General features: G+C 37.3%; 1 long non-coding RNA gene across 1 annotated transcript in view; it reads left to right on the plus strand.

Moving 5' to 3' along the window:
* Positions 1-573: 573 nt before the first annotated feature.
* Positions 574-23,698, plus strand: part of LOC138831617 (uncharacterized) — a 62,897-nt gene continuing 39,772 nt past the window's right edge. Inside the window, exon 1 of the long non-coding RNA XR_011373403.1 lies at positions 574-740. This is a non-coding gene — a long non-coding RNA (uncharacterized lncRNA). The remainder of the gene's footprint in view (positions 741-23,698) is intronic.

Raw genomic sequence — 23,698 nt, forward strand, 5'->3', positions numbered from 1 at the left:
CTTGCTTCAATAAGACAGGGAGATGATACCAATTTACAAGAAGCACAGAAAACAGCCCTGAATTTAACTTTATGCCAAAACATGTCTCCTGTGTGAGCATGCACACACACACACACACACACACACACACACACACACACACACACACACAATGGTTAAAAGGATACCAAATAAAAGAGGATCCTTATGTTGCCAATCAGCCTTTCCCACTGCAATAAAATGCAAAACAATAAAAGGAAGATTTATTTTAGTTCAATGTTCCAGAAATTTCAGACCCTGGTTGGCTGGCTTTGTTCCAGGAGGTCTGTGTAGAGACTAAAACATCATGGTATAAGTGTGAAGGAGGAAAGTTGCTTACTTTATAGCAACCAGGAAGCAGAGGAAGACAGACAGGAAAAGGCCAGGGAAAAGATATCCCCAGCATCTCCAGGGACCAACTTCCTTCAACCAGACCCCACCTCCTTGTTGTTCATTTAGCTGTGAATGTATCAATGAGCCAACAATGGATGACCCAGTCCCAGCCTGAACCAATCGTCTCTTAGTAGTGTCACCATCTAGGGACTAAGTCTTTCACACTTGAGCTTTTGGGAATCATAACAGACTAAATGTCAACACAGTAATAACAAGTGCCTCTTGATACAAACTACATATTCTTCTTGAAAAATCTTGAATTTAACTTAAAAAATTTATTTTCTTGTAAAGATGCTGAACAGAGAAGAAGTTACAGTTACATCAGTAAGGTAATGAGCACATTTCTTATTGAGCATTGTTACCCCTTCCTTTGTTTTTCTCCCACTATCCCTTCTCTCCTCTGAATTTAACTTTTAAGTCTAACTTCTGGTATAAAGGAAATTTTTGGTACAGAAGCACTAGTTAACCAGGAGAACCTGCCTGAGTCTCTAAATACAGGGAGTGTGGCTGCTTTTGTGGAGTGAGGCCCTGGGAAGGTGAGCTAAAATGGAGGAGGAGAAGGAGGAGGAGGAGGAGGGGGGAGGAGAAAGAAATAATTAGGTAACATCAAAAAGAAGTCACCATACAAATTAACTGTGTATAACAATTCTATAGGATATTTGTCTCAGTCTTTAGATAGGAGGCTTGGATGTGTTTCTTAAATCAGGAGATGATGAAAGGGAATATTCTGAACTTTGGAAAGGAATTAAAGGATACAGCAATCAAATGTAAGAGCCTAGTTTGGAAAAAAAAAGACAAGACAGAAAAGAAACTTGGAGTACATGGTCAAAGTAAAACCTGAACTGTGAATTAGGAACCTGACAAGTTTTGGGTCTGGATGGTCCATGTTCATTATGTGAGACTTTCGGACTTTTCTGCATGTTTGAAAACTTTCATCATAGTTCTTTTCAAGGACAGTAACTGGAAATTATGCAAGAAGGGTAAGGAATTCAATTGTGATGTCACATGCTTATAATCACAAAAATTAGGGATGTTGAGGCAGAAGGATTGTTAATACCTTGTCTCTTAAAAAGTCAAGAAGAGAAAGGTTGTCCTAAATAGATACCAACTGAACCCTAAGACATTGGAGGTCAGAATCTGGACAGTGGATTCTGGGAGCTAGTTTGACTTTGCTGGCTAGTGAGGACCAACTGGGGTTAGCAGATGGTAGAATGGACCAGCCATGTCTCCTGTGGATATCAGAGTTTGTGCCAGAGGCAATGGGAGAGACTTGGGTGTTTTGTAACCAAGTTTTCCATATCTATGTACGCTGTGTCAGTGTATGAAAACATTTATGGATAAAAAATATTCAGAAAATAAAATGTACCAGTACTGAATGTATACAGACATTTCTTTGTCATTATTCTTAAAGCATTCCTTGTATCAACTATTGACATAGCACTGGCATTGATTAGATATTCATCAGGAGATGATTTAAAGCACATAGGAGGAGGGTATGTGCGTATGTGGTGTGTGTGTGTGTGTGTGTGTGTGTGTGTGTGTGTGTGTGTGTGTGTGTGTGTGTGTGTGTGTGTGTGTGTAGACAAATGCTTTGCCATTTTATGCAAGGAGCTAGGGCATCTGTAGATCTCTGTGTCTTCATGTCTCATAGAACACCAAAACTGATTATTCCCAGATATGAGCCATTGCCCAGAGGATTAAGGAGGCGTGTATTTGGCAGAAGGGCTGTGTCTAGCAGGGTATGGATATTAAAGGATTCTCATATAGCTTCTGCTGAGAGTCAGAATTAGTCTTGAAAAGCAAGCACTGATCCCAGAGACTTACACAGGATGAGCCCAAGATGGGGGTAGAGCTGGTGCAACCTCCTAGGTCAAGGGTGAGAGAGCAGGAGTTATACAAGATATGCAGGTCAATGCACCTGAAATTTGAGACTGTTAATAAACTCTTAGTTCTGAAAGAATATGGGGTAGGCTGAGTGCAAAGCTCAAGGATGCAACCTAGAAGCAGGCTAGGAAAAGGGGGAGAATGCAAAAACTAGGAGGAAGTAGGGGGAGATGGGGGTTCTGGCAACAGGGAAAGCCAATGAATACAAAGCACTATGGAAAAATGTAGAGACTCAAGGATGTAAGGACATGACTTGGTGTTGGTGGAAGAACACTGGCCATCCAGAGTCAGTGGTCCCTGGATGTCCAGTGCATGCCAAGTGTGAAGACCAGGCCTGGCTCTTCCACATACTCTTTGAGCACTGAGGGCCCTGCAGTTCAGCAGCCTTCCATTCTGGAAGGATCACAAGACAGATTTTCTGTCCTCTGCCCATCATTCACAACTAGCATCTGTTTTTCACACATGCCAATGTGTACCCAACATATAAACAATTCTTTATTTTGCCTACCACTCCCTAGCCCAGAGAAAAAGCTTAGGGATTCAAACATAAGTGACAAAGAGAGCCCTGAATCTATAGATTCTGTTTGCTGGGGATATGGGTGAGGAACTGGCTTGAATGTAGTTCATGCCAGAAATGCCTTCCTCTATCCAACGGAGCTTTGCTGGTGTCATGGCTCATAAGGCAGTTCTTCTAGTCCTGTTTTTGCAGGGAGGATGTAAAACAGCTGTAGTAGATTCTGAGCAAAATATTTGGGGTCACAGTCACAGTAGAACTTCCCTGAAACTGGAAACCCTGAACTCCTCAATCATATTTGTGTAGACGTAGACTCTCCCTCCTAGGTTTGCCCCAGGTGACTGACAAAATCCAGCTCTAAGAGGAGGCAAATGCTCTCCATTGCTTCCATTGAAGCTTAGTGTGTTTCATCGTCACACAAAAGAATGACATCTCCAGTAATGCCTGTTCCAAGGAGTTCAATGATATTAACATTGTTTATAAAGAAACATACCTTCCTTAATTTTTCTTTAACCTAGATTGAGACAATAGTTGTGAAAATGCTCTCAAACTCCTACCAAGACCCTAGCAGTGAATTATTTATTGCATGGTCTGTAAATATCCATCTGTAATTTATAGGCACTAAGGAAAAGGTCCCATTCATTTGTGACTATGAAGAAGGCAAGAAAGTGGCCTTGAGAGAATGCAGAGCATTCTTAAAATAAAACTATGCAGAAAGAGATTAAAAGGAGGCTCCTTAACAAGCCCTTTTCTGCTCCAAAGAGGATATTTACATTCATGATATTTCTGCCTCGGGATATGTTTAATTTCTGGTTAATTGAGCCAGATTACAAATCAAATCTGTTTAATGTAAACAGAAACCCAGTTAAGGTTCACCCTTTGCACCTGAGTCACTCTGATAATTAAGTTCCTGATTTATCTTCCATCTCATCAGATTACCTATGTTCTATGGATGGTCCCTTTCCACCTTCCCCAAATAGAAACAGCCTCAAACACCTCATTCCCTAAAAGATGTCCCCATTTATAGACTGAACACCTACCTCAAAGGCCACAATTTACTACTCTAACATATCTCAGTGAAAGTCAAAACAGCAACGCAAAAAGAGAAACACATCTTTTCAAACGAATTATGGATTCTGCCTCATTTGTTGAAATGTGAATTAATTTTGGGAATATCTTTTCCAACATACAAAACATCTTTCCATACTATCTTAATGATCCTTCTATTCAAACAGCCCTGTGAGCCAAAAGCAGCATTGTTATCATTATCAGTGACGTTCTGAAAGTTTAAAGACTGTGTTTAAGATCACAAGAAGGAATAATGCTACAGACATAGTTATGATGGTATTTTTACTAGAGGTACCATGAATTGTTTTTTAAACTACATCACAAAAAACATGAAATGCTTTTTTTTGAAACACATTAGCTTCTTCTCGTTGTTGTTGTGTTCATCTCCCCATAGCTGCTGGACTGTCCAGCGACATAGAAATACAGGCCTAGATGATCAGGAAGATAAGACTCATTGCGAATGGAGAGTTGGAAGGACATGGCGCACTGGGCCTCTCTAGGGTAGGAGGGAAGACAGAGGTCTGTCCCACATAGGTCCTGTTGGCTTGGCCTTGACCTGGGAAGAATAGGTACAAGGTACAAAAGATGATAGTTTTCCAAATCATACTGCACCATCTAGGAAATTTTCTTTAAGAGCATACATATAAAATTGGTAATGTAGCCAGGGGCTGGTGGCTCACGCATGTAATCCTAGCTACTCTGGAGGCTGAGATCTGAGGATTACGGTTCAAAGCCAGCCCGGGCAGTAATGTCCAAGAAACTCTTATCTCCAGTAAACCACTCAGAAAACTGGAAGTGGCACTCTGGCTCAAGTGGTAGAGTGCTAGCCTTGAGCTGAAGAGCTCAGGGACAGTGCCCAGGCCCAGAGTTCAAGACCCAAGACCAACCAAAAAAAAAAGGTTTTATAAATAAAATATGTTATATATAATTTATAACATATATAATATATTATGTAGTATATTATATATGTTATATATTGTACATGTTTAATATTGTTACCTATATGTTATATATTGTATGTGTATATGTTATATAGATGTATGTGTATATGTATTACATATATATGTATATGTCATATACATGCATTCATATATTGTGTACACAATATTATTGTATATAATATATAATGCATGCAAGATATATAGATATAATATATTATCTACAATTATTAAACATTTATATATAGTATATATTTATATACCTATATTATGTATGCATATATTTAAAGAAATTCATAGGTATAAGTATGTTATATATAGTTATTAATTTTATTTTTAAGTAGTTGTACAAAGAGGTTACAAATCCATCTTGGTCAATGTCACCCCTTCCATTATTCTAACCAAATATATTTTTATTAGTGTATGTCAATTTTACAAAGGGGATTCACTATGCTATATCCATATATGTGTATAATACACTTTGTTCAAATTCTCCTCCTTTAGTATTCTTTCTTATTCTCTTTCCCTCACCATGGAAATCTTCCTTGGTCTGCTGAGTGTGTGTGTGTGTGTGTGTGTGTGTGTGTGTGTGTGTGTGTGTGTGTGTGTGTGTGTGTGTGTGTGTGTGTGTGTGTAGAATCCTATTTCTGTCTAAGGAGAAATTGTCACTATCATTACGGGGGACCAAAGTTCAGGGTAAAAGTATTTTTCTTCAATGTGTATTTACTTTTCCATGACTGACTGGCATGCCCTCTTTTAACTTTAATTAGAAACTAGAGTAGATAAAATACTTATCTTTGACATACCATAATGATCTAAAAGGACTTCTCACCTCTGGTACCCACAGCCACAAAGTTATAATTCAAAGGCTATGTTAATGGGACACTCTCCAAACCTCTTGTGCACAGGGAAAAGCTGAATTAATCAAAATGGTAATTGTGCCACAAATCAATTGCTACCTAAAATTATTCTTACAGAACTGAGCCATAAAACTCTTCATGTCTTCTAATAGACTATAATCTTAACTGTGGTCTTTTGTAAAGCAGTCCATCCTTATTGTATCAGCATAGGCTCACCATATGCACGCACGTGCACGCACACACACACACACACACACACACACACACACACACACACACACACACCTCTTCATGGGCTGTTAACTGGGAGCCAATCATCTTCCTCATTTTCTCAAATAGCATATATCATTCACATGAAGCGAGCACATAATTTGAATTAAATTGAATGATGTTCTTACTAGTTTCAAAGGAATTGGAGTGGACGATGAGAATGCTCTCTATTTTTCTCTCTGTCTTACAAACTCAGCTCTCAAAAAATATTATCCCTAATGTTTCAAATTTAAATGCATTATACTGAATGAAGTGTCTAAATTCTTACTACTCCTGATTCTGCTAACTGTTTAGACACACATACAAGGAATTTTTTGATTTCCTGATCAAACTGAAAACAAGCTCACTGGTTCCAATAAGACCAGAACCTGACCTAGTTAAAAAGTATTTCTGAGCTCTTCAAGTCTTCATATTGGAGGATATGAGTCTTTGTGCCTAACTAAAAAGAAAATAGGAATAAAAATTATAAACAAAAGTATGTTTAATTAAATAACATGAGGAGAGGGAATGCTTAGTAGAAGTCCTATCCTTTATATTTGGCTATCATTTTACACTGTATTTCAATGCTATTTTACTTGAATAATATTTACTATGGTGATTTACTTAATCAAGATGGTTTTGGAGAAGAATGAACAAGAACATTCTATACTAAGTGGCGTAATTTTCACAATATTTTGAATTGCGTGTCATTGTCTTATTATCTGAGAAGATGTACCAGCTTTTGGTTGCCATGCCTGTTCAGATGTGGCCCTATGGTTTAAAATTTCAGCCAGTTTCTCCTTATCTCAGTAACACCAAGTTGTCTGCCTCTTACTCATCACACAGATTTTGTTCACTTCCCAAATTCCTAGATCATTCTTGCTCATAAGGTTATACTATAGGCTTAGTGGAGAAGCTCTCCATAATTTATCTGAACTAAGAAAATAAGCAAGATGGGTTCTTAACTGTTAATTTTTGAGACTTTTGCTTTGTCTAACAAAGCAAAACAATTAAAGTACAATTAAAGTACAACTATTTTGTAGGCAAACAGAGGTAACCTTCCTCAAGATCACAGGCTCAATGACGAAGCCTTAAGGGCAATAAGAAAAGTCTTAAAACAACCTATTTTACTAGAATTAGAATTTAGAGAAGTTCTAGACTACACTCTTAAATGTGGTCTTTATTTATTTAGTCTTTGTAACCTTCACACTAACTTTATTGTTTATTTAATTTTTATAGTAAAGGTGAGTACAGAGAGGTTACAGCTATGTAAGTCAGGTAATGAGTGTCATCTCTTCCCTCTTTTTCTCCCAAGTTTTCCCTCCTGACCCACCAAGTTATATATTTCATTTCCAACATAGTGTCTAGTGAGTTTCACTGTTGACATAGATTAACCTTTGTCCCACCATTTCTATATTTCCTCTTCCCCTCTCCAAATCAGAAAAACTTACATATAAGACAAATGATACAGAAATAAAAACTAGTGACAAAAGGGGGAAATCAGGGGAAAAAACACAAAAGGAAAAATTAAAAATACTCTTGTTTCCATTTTTTGGAGCTCTTTTTTAAAATAAGTTTTTTATTGCGAAAATACTGTACAGAGAGGTTACAATCACATAAGCAAGGTAATGAGTACATTTCTTTTTATTTATTTATTTTTTAATTTTTTTATTGTGAAAATATCGATATGAGTATATTTCTAATCAAGCATTGCTGCCTCCTCCTTTGTTTTCCCCTACCATCCCATCCCTCCCATCTCCATGACTACACTCCCTGCACCCCCCTCACCTCTACCCCCACCCCCGTCTAAATTGTAAAGTTCGTTTTTTGACATAGTGTCTTGTACATCTCATTGTTGCAATGGATCAACTTGAATCCCTATTTAAACGATTTGTTTTTTTCCCTTCCGCTCCCCAAATTATACCAACATCAAATACAGTGAAAACAGGGGTTATACCATGTGGGAGGGACATACAAAAGAAAAAAAATCACGTGATACCTTATAAATACATTAGAAACAACAGCAACATAGAAAAAAACCACTTGTGTCCTTATCTTGGGGTTCATTTCACTTAACATCATCTTATCTGCCCTTTTTTTGCTTGTCTCAGATATATACTAGTTATTGCAAATAAGGGAAACCATGGGACCTATGTTTCTTTGGGCCTGGATTACTTCACTTAATATAATTTATTCCAAGTCTTTCCATTTTCCTAACAAATGTGGCAATGTCATTCTTTCTGATGGAGGCATAGAATTCCATTGTATACATACCCCACATTTTCTTGATCCACTCATTTACTGAGGGGCAGCTGGGTAGGTTTCATATCTTAGCTATAGCAAATAATGCTATGATAAACATAGCTGTGCTGGTAGCTTTAGTATGGTCTTGTTTGTGATCATTTGGGTAAATGCCCAAAAGTGGGATTGCTGGGTCATAGGGGAGCTCTATGTGGAGTCTTTTGAGGAACCTCCATACTATTTTCCAAAGTGGTTGAACAAGTTTACACCCCCACCAACAATGCAGTAAGGTTCCCTTCTGTCCATATCCCCTCCAGCATCTGTTGTTATTAGAGTTCTTAATTATAGCCATTCTAACTGGGGTGAGGTGGAATCGCAATGTTGTTTTGATTTGCATTTCTTTTATGGCTAGAGAGGTTGAGCATTTCTTCGTGTGTCTATTGGCCATCCTTCTTTCCTCTTCAGAGAAGTTTCTCTTTAAATCTTTAGCCCACTTATTTATTGGGCAGTTGTTCTTTGAGGATTTGTTGTTGGGTGATTTAATTTTTTGAGGTCCAGCTATATTTTAGATATGAGACCCTTGTTCATTGTATGAGTAGTGACGAACTTCTGCCAATCCATGAGCTCCATATTGATCTTGCTAGCTATGTTCTTTGCAATGCAGAAACTCAGCAGTTTCTTGCAATCCCATTTGTCCAACCTTTCTTTGTTTTGTTGTGTTTCTGGGTCTCTACTAAGAAAATTTTGGCCTGTGTCAAGGAGACCTAGGGTTTCTCCTGTTCCATCCTGTGATGTTTTCAGGGTGTCTGCTTTGACTATGAGGTCTTTGATCCATTTGGAGTTGATTCTGGTGCAGGGTGATATATAAGGATCTAGCTTTAGTTTTCTACAAGTAGTTAACCAATTTCGCCAGCACCATTTACTGAAGAGGCTGTCTTTCTTTCATTCTAATTTTTTTAGCTCCCGGAGCTCATTTTGATAAACATCACTTTATATGATCATATGCACATAGCTATTGAGCCCTTGTGATCATCTAAGAATATCCTCCTTTGATCTCACTATGTGAATGTTTAGAGTCCTGTTTAATTTATTATGTCCAACTGTAATTTTTATCTTTTACTATCCATTGGGTTTACTTGTAGATTTATAGGCACATTCTAATTATTACAAATGAAGGACACCAAGCAACCCATGTATCTTTGGGTCTGGCTTACTTCGGTTAATATAATTTTTTTCCAAGTCTTTCCATCTCCTTATGAATGGGGCAATGCTATTCTTTTTGATGGATGAGTAGAATTCCATTGTTTATATAAACTATATTTTCTTGATCCATTTGCCCATTTAGGGGCATCTGGGTTGATTCCATGTCTTGGCTCTGATAAATAATGCTGCAATGAACATGGTTGTGCTGGTGACTTTAGTGTGGCTTGGTTTGTGGTCAACTAGATAAATGCCCAGGAGTGGAATTGCTGGATCATAAGGAAGCTCTATGTTTAGTCTTCTGAGGACCTTCCATACTGATTTTCAGAGTGACTGAACAAGTTTACATTCTCACCATCAGTGTAGAAGCAAACCTTTCTGGCCACATCCCTACCAGCATTTATTACTGTTAGTTTTCTTGATATTGGCCATTCTAACTGGGGTGAGGTAGAATCTCAGTGTTGTTTTTATTTGCATTTCTTTTATGGCCAGAGATGTTGAACACCTCTTCATGTGTCATTCTTACTTCTTACTTCTTTTCTGAGAAGTCTCTCTTTAAGTCTTTAGTCCATTTATTAATTGGCTTGTTTCTTTGAGGATTTTTTGGGGGGGGGCTAATTTTTGTAATTCGAAGTATATTTTAGATATGGGGCATAGCTAGTAAATATATTCTTCCATTCTGTGGGCTTACTATTCATCTTGCTATCTATGTCTTTTCCCATGCAAAGAGTCTTCAGTTTGATACAATCCCATTTATTTAGGATTTCTTTGATTTGCTGTGATCGTGGAGCTTTACTTAGGAAATTTGGACCTGTGCCAAGGAGCCCAAATGTTTCTCCTATTCCTTCCTGTAATATTTTCAATGTATATGGTCTTACATTGAGGTCTTTGATCCATTTGGAATTGATTCTGGTGCAGGGTGATATATAAGGATCAGGTTTCTGTACATGTATAGCCAATTCTGCCAGCAGCATCTGTTGAAGAGGCTGTCTTTCTTCCATCTTGTATTTTTGGCTTATCAAATATTAGGTGGCTAAAAAATATTATCCAGAAGGTTTCAGCTCTGATGAGGCCCATAGGAAAAATTGCATTCTCTCTCTCTTTCTTTTTCCTTTCCCCCATCCTTCTCTTTTTGGTGCTGTTGACCCTTTAGATTGAATTAGCGCTTGCTGGCCAACCTGTCTACCACTTCATATGCACCTCATAGACCTTTTTCAAAATTATTATTATTATTACTATTACTTTTATCTAGGCCAACTCCTCATCCTCCTGCTTCTGCCACTTTATTTAGTAACTAGATGGATGCAAGTGAGCACTTACTCTTTCTTGAATACTCTGATGAAGGACCTCTGAACCTGGTGTTTTGGCTAAGGCATATGTTGGCAATTATCTGCAAATAGTACACAATGTTAACCTCAAGGGCAGGAAAGTTACATTTAGAAGATAATTTGTATGCAGACTATAAATATTTCAGAATAGATTGTATCTCTGTAAATTCTAAGTAGCTTGTGAAACTTTGATGTTCTGCCAATAAGTAATATTGACACCCAACCTTTGCTTTTTTGAGTCTTGTGTCTTGTCATTTCACCCTTCTGAAGCTTCTTATTGATTTTTAAAGTACAGTTAGTGATCTCAGCTTACCAAGCATTAATGTTAGAGGATAATTTGAATTACCTAGCCAGTGATATTTTTTCATTCAGCAGATATTGCATTGACCAAATACTTGTTCCTGTGTTACGCTGAGTACTGGGGAATATAGCTATGATAAGCATTGCCTCTGCATTCACAGATTTGACATAAAAATGCATCTTTGCATCCTAGATAGGGAGGAGGCAGAGATTTGACTATTGTAGTTCTAATCCAGCCTGGGTAGAAAAGTCCATGAAACTCTTATCTCCAATTAAGAGCAAAAAGCTGGAAGTGGGAGTGTGGCTCAAGTGATAGAGTGCCAGCCTTGAGTGAAAAAGCTAAGGAACCTGGCCTTGAGTTCAAGCCTCAAGACCAGCACACTTCCCCACCCCTACCCGCCTATCCCCCACACACAAGAAATGCTGTTACTGATGCTATTGGAACTTTAAGAGCTAAAACTTCCTGTACTATTCTAACATTAGTAGATATTTTAAATTACTTTTATTTGTGTAACCATTAACAACCTTTACAACATTTTAACATTTGGGATATCTTCATGACTTTTAAAGGATTTCTTTTATTTCCAAAGCATCTGTTGACAATGTTGTAGACAATGGTGTAATCACTCTCCATTCCATTAGTTTGAATTTTTACTTTTCAGGATTCACATGGCACATCGTAAGCCCAGTGTATGTCAGAACCAGCAAGAATCATATGCAAAGACATAGAACAATCTTTTCTTTTTGTGCAGGTGGTAGTGCTTGAACTTAGGGCCAGCTTGCTGTTCCTTAGCATTTATGTTCAAGTTGGCTCTCTATCACTTGAGTTATACCTCCGTTACCAGTTTTTTTCTAGCTCATTAGAGATAATATCCTTAAGGATTTTTCTGCCCAGGCTGGCTTTAAACTGTCATTCTCAGATCTCAGCCTCCTTACTAGCTAGGATTACAGGCATGAACCATCAATTCCTCCTAGAAATAAAACGATCTTGAATGAAATCAAATGTCAGATCTCTGTAAGTTTATTCAGCCCCTATTTGTCTTTTTCCTTTTTTATAAATAGTGTTTCCTAAAACCAATAATGGGCAGGGAACTAGAATTTATTTAAGCACCTACCACAGCCCAGACATTTTACACCCTCACCTCATTCTGATACTCTGGCTTTCTACATTTGGGGTTAGTGCACCACATTTGTAGATTCATAATGAGAAGGTCTTTGAGGACAGGCTAAGTTTTCAAATTCATCCAATTGCTCCTTCATGAAGATGGTCCTTCTACTGACTTAATAATGCTTTTAATAACATTCTGTCCATCTGATTAGTTACCACGTAAGACTTTCTACTGTGATGTGGTTCGTATGTATTCATCAATAGGGACTCCATGGGAATTTAATTGGTATCTTGTTGGCAAATAGCTGATATGTCCATCCTGGAAATGTTCTAAAAAGATTAGAAGTCAGTTTCCTCATGATTAAACCTAAGTCCCATCTGTATACAGAGACCTCTAAAGAAGGGTTAAAATGATGGCAAAATGCCTTCAACAAGGATTGGCTGCTAGAGAGGCTTATAGAAGAGAGATGTCATCTGGTTTGTCAACATCTAGATTTCTGGGCTAAACCCCCACAATTGCCAAATTCCACTCCCAAACAATTTCTGATTTAGTGGACCTAAAGTACTGATGAAAGGTCTCACTTAGGATAAATTTCTACACAATATTTGAAAATCAGTGCACTACATTTAGCTATCTGAGAAAGCCATAATTAGAAAAAAAAAGTTCTTTTCTGTATCAGTGGAAACTGGCTAATGAAGAGGATGACCTCCAGATCATATTTGTTTTTATGCTGATGAAACCGATCTCTGTAGGATACAAATGTCCTTGAAGACTTTGTTCCCAGTAAGTGAACCTAGGAGTATTAAGTTCCAGTGGTGTTTGGATTTAATCTCCCACAATTCTGTGCTAGACTTTCAAAAATTATTTTTACTATAATATGTTAAGTCTCTGGAAGGAGGGATTTTATTGTGACATTTCTAGACATACAGTAATGTACTTTAACCATATTCAACTCTTAATTACTCTTTCCTATCACCCTTCTTCACCCCCCTTTTTAACTCTCTTATAAATTTTTAAGTGTTTCCTCACATCCCTTTCATAAGTGCATACAATGTATTTTGACTATATTGTTCCCCCACTCTCTTTTCTCCCTTCAACTTTCCCCTGCCCCCCCTCCCAAATAATCCTCTTTTATGTTCATATTCTTTCCTTGTTGCTGTTTTAGATCTAGATTCCACACAGGAGAGTAGGCCAGTATTTTAGTTAGGATTCCTATTGATTTTGTTACTTCTCTGATTGCCAAATTCTTTGGGTTTTGATGGTTGGTTATAACCCTATTTCCATAAATCCTATCAATTATTTTTAGCTTGTATTTTTTGTAGAATATCAGCATTTTTAGGAAAACCAATGTAAGATTAGGACAGAAATGCTATATGAAGAGATGTCACCAATTCCAGTGACAGTAACCAAAAATGTAGAAGATGGAAAATACCAAGCAAATGTAGGTGGAATGGATCACATGATGTGTGAACTTTGTAAGTATTCTTTCCTTGCAAAATTGTGTTAAATATTTTCCCTGTTTATCAAAAAAATTATCATCGATGGCCAACCAGTCCAGTCCTCAGTGTTAATGTTCTAGGCATCAAAAACAGACTTACAGGTGTTTGAGGATGTGGCTCAAGGGGTAGAGTGCTTGATCAAAGCCATGAGTCTCCATGTTCAAACCCCAATATTACCCAAACCAACAAAAAGTAATGATAACAATAATAACAATACGCTTACATGGAAACAGAATACCTTCAGGTATTTTAAATTAATCCTCCTTAAATCAAACAAGACTTTTCCTTTTAACCATAATAGCTTGCCTTATGTGTTCTATTTTAATTCTGGTGGTGTCAATCATCTCATATTCATTTCATAGGAGGCTCCTGTTCACCCATGAAAACAAACCAGCTGAATATTTGGGAGTGGAAGGATGGTTGAAAGATGGGAGGAGGTGCCGAGCTACAGCAAAGCAAAGCAAGAGCTTGCAGGAAAGAGTTCCTAAAGCATGTGACATTCCATGTCTAGTCCAGGTCCTGCCCAAAGTTTGTGTGACTTCTTTGTATGATTATAGACAAAATTCAGCCTTCAAAAGTTTATGTGGATAGCTTGGACACAGGTTTCTAGGATTCCCAGGTCTCATGTCATTCAGGAGGCCAAGTGTACAGGAACACCTCTCTGAGAGCTGTTAGTGTTTCAGTAATTTGTAATGTCACTTTTGACTAGCTAGATGGAGAAGTTATCCTCGACCATACCGTATGGAAATGCTAATGTTTCAATTCCATCTAAGCATCTAGTGGGCTGATTTGGCTAAATCAGACAATGTGGAAATAGAAGGAAAAGTTGCTGAAAATGCTTTTCTGAAATGAGCTGAAGTGGATGAATTAAAGTCAGAAATCTGGTGAGCTGGCACCTTCAAAGTCATCAGGAGAGAGTAGACAGTAAAATAATAGAACAAGATCTTAGATGATGAAACCAGGCTTCTTCTGGTTTTCTTTCTTTATTTTGCTCACTGTTGACCTTTATTAAGACCAGGGTCCTGGCTAATGAAGAGGTTATCATGGGGTTGAGGGAAAGGAGGAAGTAGTGTTCTGAGTTAATTAAAATGACCACTTAAGTAAATGTTCCAGGGACTATAGTGGCGACAGCAGCCAAGAGTTCATTAGCTGGACTTAGCTACTTGACAAGTATCTGAATGAACAGCTTACCTTGAGAAAGCCAAGCTTATATGACAGCTACATGTGCAGTAAACTCTCAATCTGCTGGACTCTTAATCAAACTCTCCCACTACAGGAAGTTCTCAAGAAACTAAAATCAAGACAATGTACTTACATCTTAACCCTGCATGGTATGAGACTAGAAGTTTTGTTTTAAAATGTTTGTGTATTGATATACTTGGGAATCTGTTAGGAAAACCTATGATCATGTTATACTGAAGTCATTCTTACATATCAAATGCCTGGAGAGTTTATTACAACAGACTGGCAGTTGAAGTCCTCCATTTGGATTCTAGCCATTTGTCAGGTGATATTGAAACAACAGGTGTGGGGACTACTCTGAGAGTCAGAAAATACACTGGGGTAGAAAGAGCCCCCACTAGGGGTGGTAAGTCCTGTTATCCCTTCTAATGAGTTCTCAGTGTAATCCAGGTGAGTCCATTGCTATTAGTGAGTTTGTGCTGATGTCTTCTTACAACTTGTTGTTGATACTTGTTTGTTTTTGGTGCCAGGACTGGGGGCTTGAATTCTGGGCTAGGGGTACTTTCCTTACCTTTGATTTTTGTTCAAGGCTAGCACTCTCCCACTTACACCACATCTCTACTTCTGGCTTTTTGCAGGCTAATTGCAGATAAAAGTTTCATAGACTTTTCTGCTTCAAACTGTGATCCTCAGATCTCAGCTTCTTGAGTAGCTAGGCTTATAGGTATAAGTCACTAGCTCCAAGTTCATGCTTGAATTCTTGTGTGATCAATCTGGCAAATAGAAGATTCTATCTAACAATTCTGATTAATGGTACCTTATCAATTCTCCTGGAAACAGGGAGCTTGTTATGAATGTTTTATGACTGAATGCATGATGAAAAGGGGAAAAACCCTAATTGTCATTCTCAATTAATTAGTTCATAGTCAGTGAACATTAAACTTCCAAATTGACTCTAAGATTGTTTATTGGGAATGAGAGGATGAGGGTGAGGGCCGATTCTGGAGCCTTGCTCCATTACTTACACCCTCTCAGATTCTCAGATGACTACATAGTTTGTCCCTGACCTTTGCATGTGATTTAGCAAGAGCAGCTTTGATTGAAGACTATTTGGCCTGGGGATTTTCAGGGACTAGGAAGGCTTGTTGATTATTTTCCTTTGGATTATGTCACATATGTTAAAAGTCACTAAGCGATGAGATCTGAAAAATCTCATTTACAAGAAGAAAGGAAAACAGCAACATTTGGATCTTGTGTTTCAGGCCAAGAATGGAAAAACAGAATGGAACTCGATAGACTCTAGAAACCATATTCACTGTGTTGTTATATTAATTATTAAATATTCTGAACTTTCTTGGACAGGCTAAGGTAATGTAAATAAAGATTGGTGCCAGAAAAAAAGATAGTTAGCTTTTGAAAAGTTTTATTTGGAGTTGTTATTAATAGTTTGTGATGTAGAGACATAAAAATGTAATAATTGTAATCACTTCTCAAACTCCCTTTGCATGAATATACTTAGCTTCTCATTAACGTGTGTATCTCTAGATATTTTATCCTTACCTCAGACTGCAATCTCCAAAGCAAACAAGTGGGTGAATCTGTAGAATACTGATACTATTTCCATATGCACAAACACCTGGGCACCCTTCTAGAAAACCAGTGTAACACATCATTTTATCTTCTGTATTTTTGCCTTTTCATAAGCAAAAAAGAGCATGGTGATCAGCATCCCCAAAGAACTTGAGATATTTTAGGAAAATATGTGGAAACAAGTGTCTAGCCATTCCTATGCTAACTCCTCCCCATTTTTCCGTGGAGTGTTGTTTTCTGGACCAGACAAGCACTTACTAAGCATATAATCAACAAAACCAAATCTTTTGACCAATAGGGGAAAAGCAATTAAGTTTATAGGTAGATAAGAAAATGTTTTCCTATAGTTGCAAATACAGTTCCAAGCCCTGTGATAAAAGTGCCCCCTCATTTCTGCAAAATTATTTACTCTCACATTGGAAAAGAGATGCCATAAATATTGAACAACGTGATGCACTTAAAAGATATATGCAAAGTAGAACATATTTATAAGGACTATCAATTGAAGGCTGAACACGTTCCTCCCTTAAATAACCTTTCTGCTAAGAAAAGACATCATTAAGGATAATAATAGGAATACAGATTTTCAATAAAGAACCAATTACCTCCCCATTTTAAATAATACAATGGTATAAGATGGAAATTGCTTATAATAGTAATGCAAGGAAATTCTCTTCATCCAAAGGTTTTTATATCGTTTACAACTCTATTTTTTTTGTCAGTCATGGGGCTTGAACTCTGGGCTTGGGCACTGTCCCTCAGCTCTTCAGCTCAAGGCTAGCGCTTGAACCACAGAGCCACTTCCTCTAATTATTTTTAAATACTAAAATTTTTATATCTAAGAGTGAGGATATTTTATAATTACACTTTTAGATGTCATCTAATTCAGGAAGAGATAATATTAATTTTGATTTGAAAAGAATTTTACAGGTTTTGATAGACAGCTTTATTGAGATAGAATTCATATAGTCTGGGCATGGCAATGGCTCACACCTAAAATCCAAACTATTTGGAAGGTGGAGATCAGGAGAAGCAAGGTTTGAGTCCAACCTGGGCAAAAAGATAAAAAGATTCCATCTCAATAAATAAGCTATGTGGTTATACACATCTGTAATTCTGAATTACCTGTGCAGGCGGCATAGAAAGAAAGATTTCGGACTGAGGCTAAACCAAAGCAAAAATGTGATATTCTACATCAAAAATAACTAAAGCAAATAAAAGGGTCATGGTTTTCAAGTGCTACAGCACCTGACTAGTAATTGTAAGAATTTGAGTTCCAATATTGGTTTTGCAAAAAATGATTTTTGGAGGATGATCAAAATATACTAAAATTAACTGTGGTGGTTGTTACACATGTCTACAAATATTTTCAAAATGATTGATGGTGTATTTCAAGTGAGAAATGTGTTATCCTCCATCATTTTTAATGGAGTTATATGTCTTTTAATTATTGATTGTAAGAGTTCTTTAAAAATTCTGAGTGTGAGTCCTTTTTGGCTGGGCATAAGAAAAATATTTTCCCTTCATAAATATTTAGTCTTCTAAATGATGCCCACTAAAACTTAAAACAATTTTAATTGTAATAAAATTTGCTTAGATTTTTCCCTTTTTATGTTCAGTCTTCTGGAATAACACTTAAATCTCCTTTGTCAGATCTGAGGCCATGAAGATGCTATGTTTGTTTTGTCTAGCACTGGTGGTTTGAGATCATTCTTTTCTCATTGAATGTTAACCACAGGCATATAGCTCAACTCTCCTTCAGTTAAATTTTATTGAGATATATGTTTAATCTCATGCCCAAACCACATTTTTGTGATTGCATTACTTTCTGATAAGTTTTGAAATAAAAAATTCTGAATTGTTGGCCCTTTTGAGAATTGTTTTGGATATTCTGAGTCTCTTGCAATTCCACATGAATTTTATAATCAGCCTGTCAATTTCTACAGAGGTGGGATTTTACTAGGGAATTGTATGAGTAGATTAGGAAGTATTGTTATCTAACAATATTGACAATATGGGATGCTCATTCATTTATTAGATTTACTTTTCAGTTCTTTCTGTGATATTTTATCATTTCCAGGGTACAGGTTTTGAACTTCTTTTATTGAATTTATTCTCAAATATCCTTTTTGGTGTTACTGTGGAAGGAATTGCTTTCTTAATATAATCTTCAGATTGTTCATTATAAATGTACATGGCATAAATATACATTTAAATGTAAACGTAAATGTAAATGTACTTGGTAAATGTAGAGATTGTTCATTGGAAATGTACATGTATAATGTGCATTGTATAAATGTACTAGAACTTATTTTTTTGTATTTTTGTTCTTATATATTCCATCTTCCTGAACTCACATATCTCTGGTCATTTTTAGAGGATTCCTTAGTATCTTCTATATTTAAGATTATGTTAGTCAAGACCAGAGATAATTTTATTTTTTCCTTTCCAATCTGTGTTTTCACTAAATGCACCATCTTCCTCTCAATTACCTTTTATGATCATATCTAGTGGTTTTCAGAGCCTCCTAAGATTTGAACTTCTCCATGATCTGTTGTAAATAAATAAAGTCAGTCCTTTGGGAAGAGATTAGATGCTGTTTTGTGGCTTATTTCTTCCCTCAGGAAAAATTATCTGAGCCAAGTCGTTGCAGCATAGTGTGAGACAATGGCAGGCTTCTAATGACACGCTACCCTGAGAGCTGTGTATTCTGTGCAGGGGAGTATGCAACAGAGCTTTTCAGTTTGTATGTGATCTACTATATGGAAGTCATGTCCATGTCATATAGGTCATGTGTGTCACATGCCACACACATCACATGTGTCACATATGTTGCACATGGCCCATATGTCACATATGCCTCACATGCCCTATACATGCCATACATGTCATATATGTTGCATATGCCACACACTATGCACATCACATGTCTTATGGGTGCCACATGTGCCATACATGTCACATGTGTCATATATGCCACATCTACCATATATGCACCGCATGTCATATACATTTTTCATATGTCATACATGCCACAACCACATGTATGTCATATTGGCACACAGCATATGCCATATGCATCATGCATGTCACCCATGTCACCCATGTAATGTATGCCATCTTTGTTATGCATGTCACATAAGTCATGGACACATGTATGTCATGAAAGTCACTCATGTATGCCACACATGTCATATGTGTCACACATGTTGCACTTATACATACCACACACCATTACATATACATATCATGTGTGTCATATGTGCAACACTTATCATACACATCACACATATCATTACATATACATGCCATGTATGCATATGTGTCATGCATGCCACACGTTTCATGTGTGACATATTCAACATGTCATTTATCACATGTGTCCTGCATGTCACATAATCATATATGTCATGTGTATTATATCACATACACTGCACAAAATACATGTCATATACATGATATGTATCTTGCATGTCAATGTCACCCATGTCATGTACATCACACATGTCACATACACAGCATGCACATTGCATGTGTTAATATATCCCACATGTCATATATGCCATGCATGTCATGTATGTCATATATGTCATGTCATATACAAGTCAGAAAAAGATAATTAGAGACTGGTGTTCTCACATTCCAGAGGCAGGAGCCAGATGAAGGAGGGGCATTTCACTTCCCTGGAACCTAGCTTCAGGAGCAGGTAGCTGGGGCTAGAAGAAAAAGTAAGAATTCTTGCTCTTTCAAAAACCCAAGCCCTCTCACTGGGGGATGATTCAGTAGAGGGGCCCTATTCTCTAGGCTATAAGACTGTCATTGCTAGGGGTCCTCAGAGGGACACTTGGTTCATATACCACAAACACTTGAGCTCCTGTTGAATTTTTACCATTTTTTCGAATGAGTGTTTCTTTTTTTTTTAATTTTTTTTTATTTTTTGTGAACATACTGTACAGAGGGGTTACAATTACATGGGCAAGATAATGAGTACATTTCTTATCAAGCACTGCAGCCTCCTCCTTTGTTTACCCTTCACATCCCTTCCCAGCCTCCTCCAGCCCCCCCACCCAATATCCTCCCCCACACACCAAAGTTGTAAAGTTCGTTTTCGACATGACAACTTGTACTTCTCATAGTTGCAACGGGTGTTTTCTCTTAGAAGTATTTTCAGAGGATTTGCATAGGCTGTTTGTTTAATTATTTTTAACAGTTTCTCTGAGAGGTAGGCCAATAGAGCCTCTCATGTTATCAGGGTAGAAGTTAATGTCTAGTATGTAATCATTTATTATAAAAGTTTCACTTATATTTTCATATTATTATTAATTACAAAGATTTCTGAAATGCATATCCGATAGGTAGCTTTTAATCTCATTGCTCAGTTGATATCTACAGAAGAGAAATTTCATGTCAGATACTGGAAGCATAAAGTAAAGTATAAAGCATCTAGTTACTGGTGGCTCAGGCCTCTAATCCTAGCTATTCAGCTGAGATTTTATAGATTGTGCTTCAAGGCTAGCCTGGGCAGGAAAGTCCACTAGACTTCATCTCCAGTGTTGAAAGGGGGTGACATTGATCAAGATAAAATTGCTTTGTTAAATGACAACTGCTTTGTACAACTATGTAAAGATAATAATTTTTAAAAAGTGAGGGACAAAAGAAAACCAAAATAACTAGCAAAGAGCAAAGCTGGAGGTGTGGCTCAAGTGGTGCAATACCAGTATCCAAGCAAGACAAGTGACCATGAGACTCTGCGTTTAAACCCCAGTACCACCACAAAAAGAAAGGTAACTATGAAGTAAGTACAAGGATGAAATTTTATCCTTTGAAGAGTTCACATCTACAAAACATGGGTGAAATTCTAAGCTACAGAAATAAGAGCAAAGATTTGAAGAAGTTACATGGATCTTAATCTCATGATCCCTCCCAATGGATCTCTTATATCAGTATGAGAGAAACAGAATTGCTTATGTAACTCTCAAATTTATACTTTCCCCTAATAATAATTTCCTCTGTAGGAATGATCAAAGATTCTTATATGACATATGCTGCTTCATAGCATCATTTCTAATTTCAGCATCTAATAATATTGAACATATATATCTTTTAGTCAGCTTTGTATTGATGTATCAAATACTCAAGATAATCAACTTAAAAGAAGGAAAGATTTATTTTGACCCACCGTTTTTCAGCCTGTGATCTGTTGGCCTGTTGCGAGGCTATATATATGAGGAAAGCATATGGTTGAGCAAAACTACTCACCTCATGATTAGGGAGGAAAAGAAAGAGGATCCAAAACCCCTTTGAGGACACACCCCCAATGACTAAAAGACCTGACTTGTTACAGTTTTCACCATTTAACTGGTAAACTTCATATCACCACACTAGGGACTAACCCTTTAATAAATGAGCTAACAATAATTTTGGTGAAATGTTAAGGTTCAGATTTTCCTAATGAAATTGTGTTAACTTTTAGGTGTTTTTTTTCTTAAAATGCCTGTAAGAGAAGAAAATCATTTTGACAAGGAGAAAATGACATCACAAAAAGTAAAAGTGAATCTGCAAGGGGAACAAAAACTTCATTTAAGTGTGGGGGGGAATCCACTGGGTGAAAGCCCTGTGAAGAACCAAGACTCAAGCACTGACAAGAATGGTTAACTACTTTGGAGTGTCAGTGCCACTTTTACAAAGAAGAGAATTTTCATGAGCTGGTGTTGAAGAAGTTGTCAAAGCTGGGTGCCAATAACTCACACCTGTAATGTTAACTACACAGAGGCTGAATTTGGAGGATCATGATTCCTCCCAGGCCAGCCCAGTGAAGAAAAGCTTCAGTCAAACTATATCTCAAAGGAAAGATGCTGGTTATAGTAACATGTGTCTGTCATCCCAGCTACAATGGGAAGGCTAAAATAGGTGAATTGCAGTCCAGGTACATGCCTAGCCAGGAAATAAGACCTTTAACAGAAATGAAAAGGGCTGGCGATTTGGTTCAGTGGTAAAGCACCGACCTAGAAAGTGTGAAGTCTAGAGTTCAAACCCAAAAAGAAAAATGGTTTATTTTCCCGTCCCCAAAATGAAAATTTCCAGAAGTGTCTTCAGACTCATGAAAGAAGATTCAGCTGATGATAAAGCAGAAATACTAGAAGACAGTGCTGACTCGGCAGGAAGAGACCCGGCAGAATGAGAGAATGATACAGTGTTAGACTGAGTTAGAGGCTGAGTTTGTGACTGGGCCCCACAAATTCGACGTGTTTACTCGGGGCAATAGGGAGAGTACCTCTAACTCTCTTCATACACACAAGAGACTTTGAGTTCCAGTGTAAGATGATTGTTAAACTATTCATTCCATATACAACTACAATTGTAAAATAAATCGTTGGTTTTTGTTGTTATTGTTTGGTTTATTTGGTGCCAGATCTGAGGCTGAAGCTTAGAACCTGACTGCTGTTCCTAAGCTTTTGTGTTCAAGGATAGGACTCTATCACTTGATCCATAGCTCTACTTCTGGCTCTTTGGTGGTTAACTGGAGATAAGAATCTTACGGACTTTCCTACCCCAGCCAGCTTTGAACTTTGGTCCTCGGATCCCAACTTCCTGAGTAGCTAGGATTATATGCATGAGCCATTACTGCTCAGCTGTCAGTTAAACCTTATATTAATTCCAGTCTTCTGCTTTATACTTTCATTTGGAACAATTTTTGTCTATTAGTGTCTGACATATCTCTATCCTACATTTCAACCTTATTTTCTAGAAATAATGCTGGACTTGACACTTCTTTGGAGAGTAAAGTCATTGGTACAACATCTAATCTACAGGACAAGCACATTAAATCTCAATAGATTCAGATCAGTGTTTGACAAAGGAATCTGGCATAGATTCCAACAGAAAATGCTTAGCAAATGTTGAGAGGAAGAAGTTTCATACTGGAAATATTGTAATGTTCTATGTTTATTCCAGGATGCCTGATTTATTATGAGTCGCTCATTGGCCATCACTGTGGTAATGTTGTAAATACATTTTTGCATCTTAGGTAATGGAAAAGGGTGTATATACAGAAGGACTTATATTTAATTTTTATGATTAAATAGAGGAGTTAATGGCTTGACCCTATGGTCTGCTTACTAAAATTGAATGGCAAGAGGCCATTTGAATTTATGGAAAAGGTCTCTAAACTTGGCAAGGAGACCTCCATTCAGTTTGGCCTGAAGAATGCAATGAAGACCTGTGTCTCAGGAAAAGTTGAATGAGAATTGTTAGTTAGAATTTGCTAGGGGGGAGTGATATTCAGAGAACCCAGGTGAAGAGGCATGTGGGTCCAATCATGCTGT

Source organism: Dipodomys merriami, unplaced genomic scaffold (assembly GCF_024711535.1).
Source record: "Dipodomys merriami isolate MVZ:Mamm:240054 unplaced genomic scaffold, mDipMer1.0.p SCAF_2, whole genome shotgun sequence".
NCBI lineage: Eukaryota > Metazoa > Chordata > Mammalia > Rodentia > Heteromyidae > Dipodomys > Dipodomys merriami.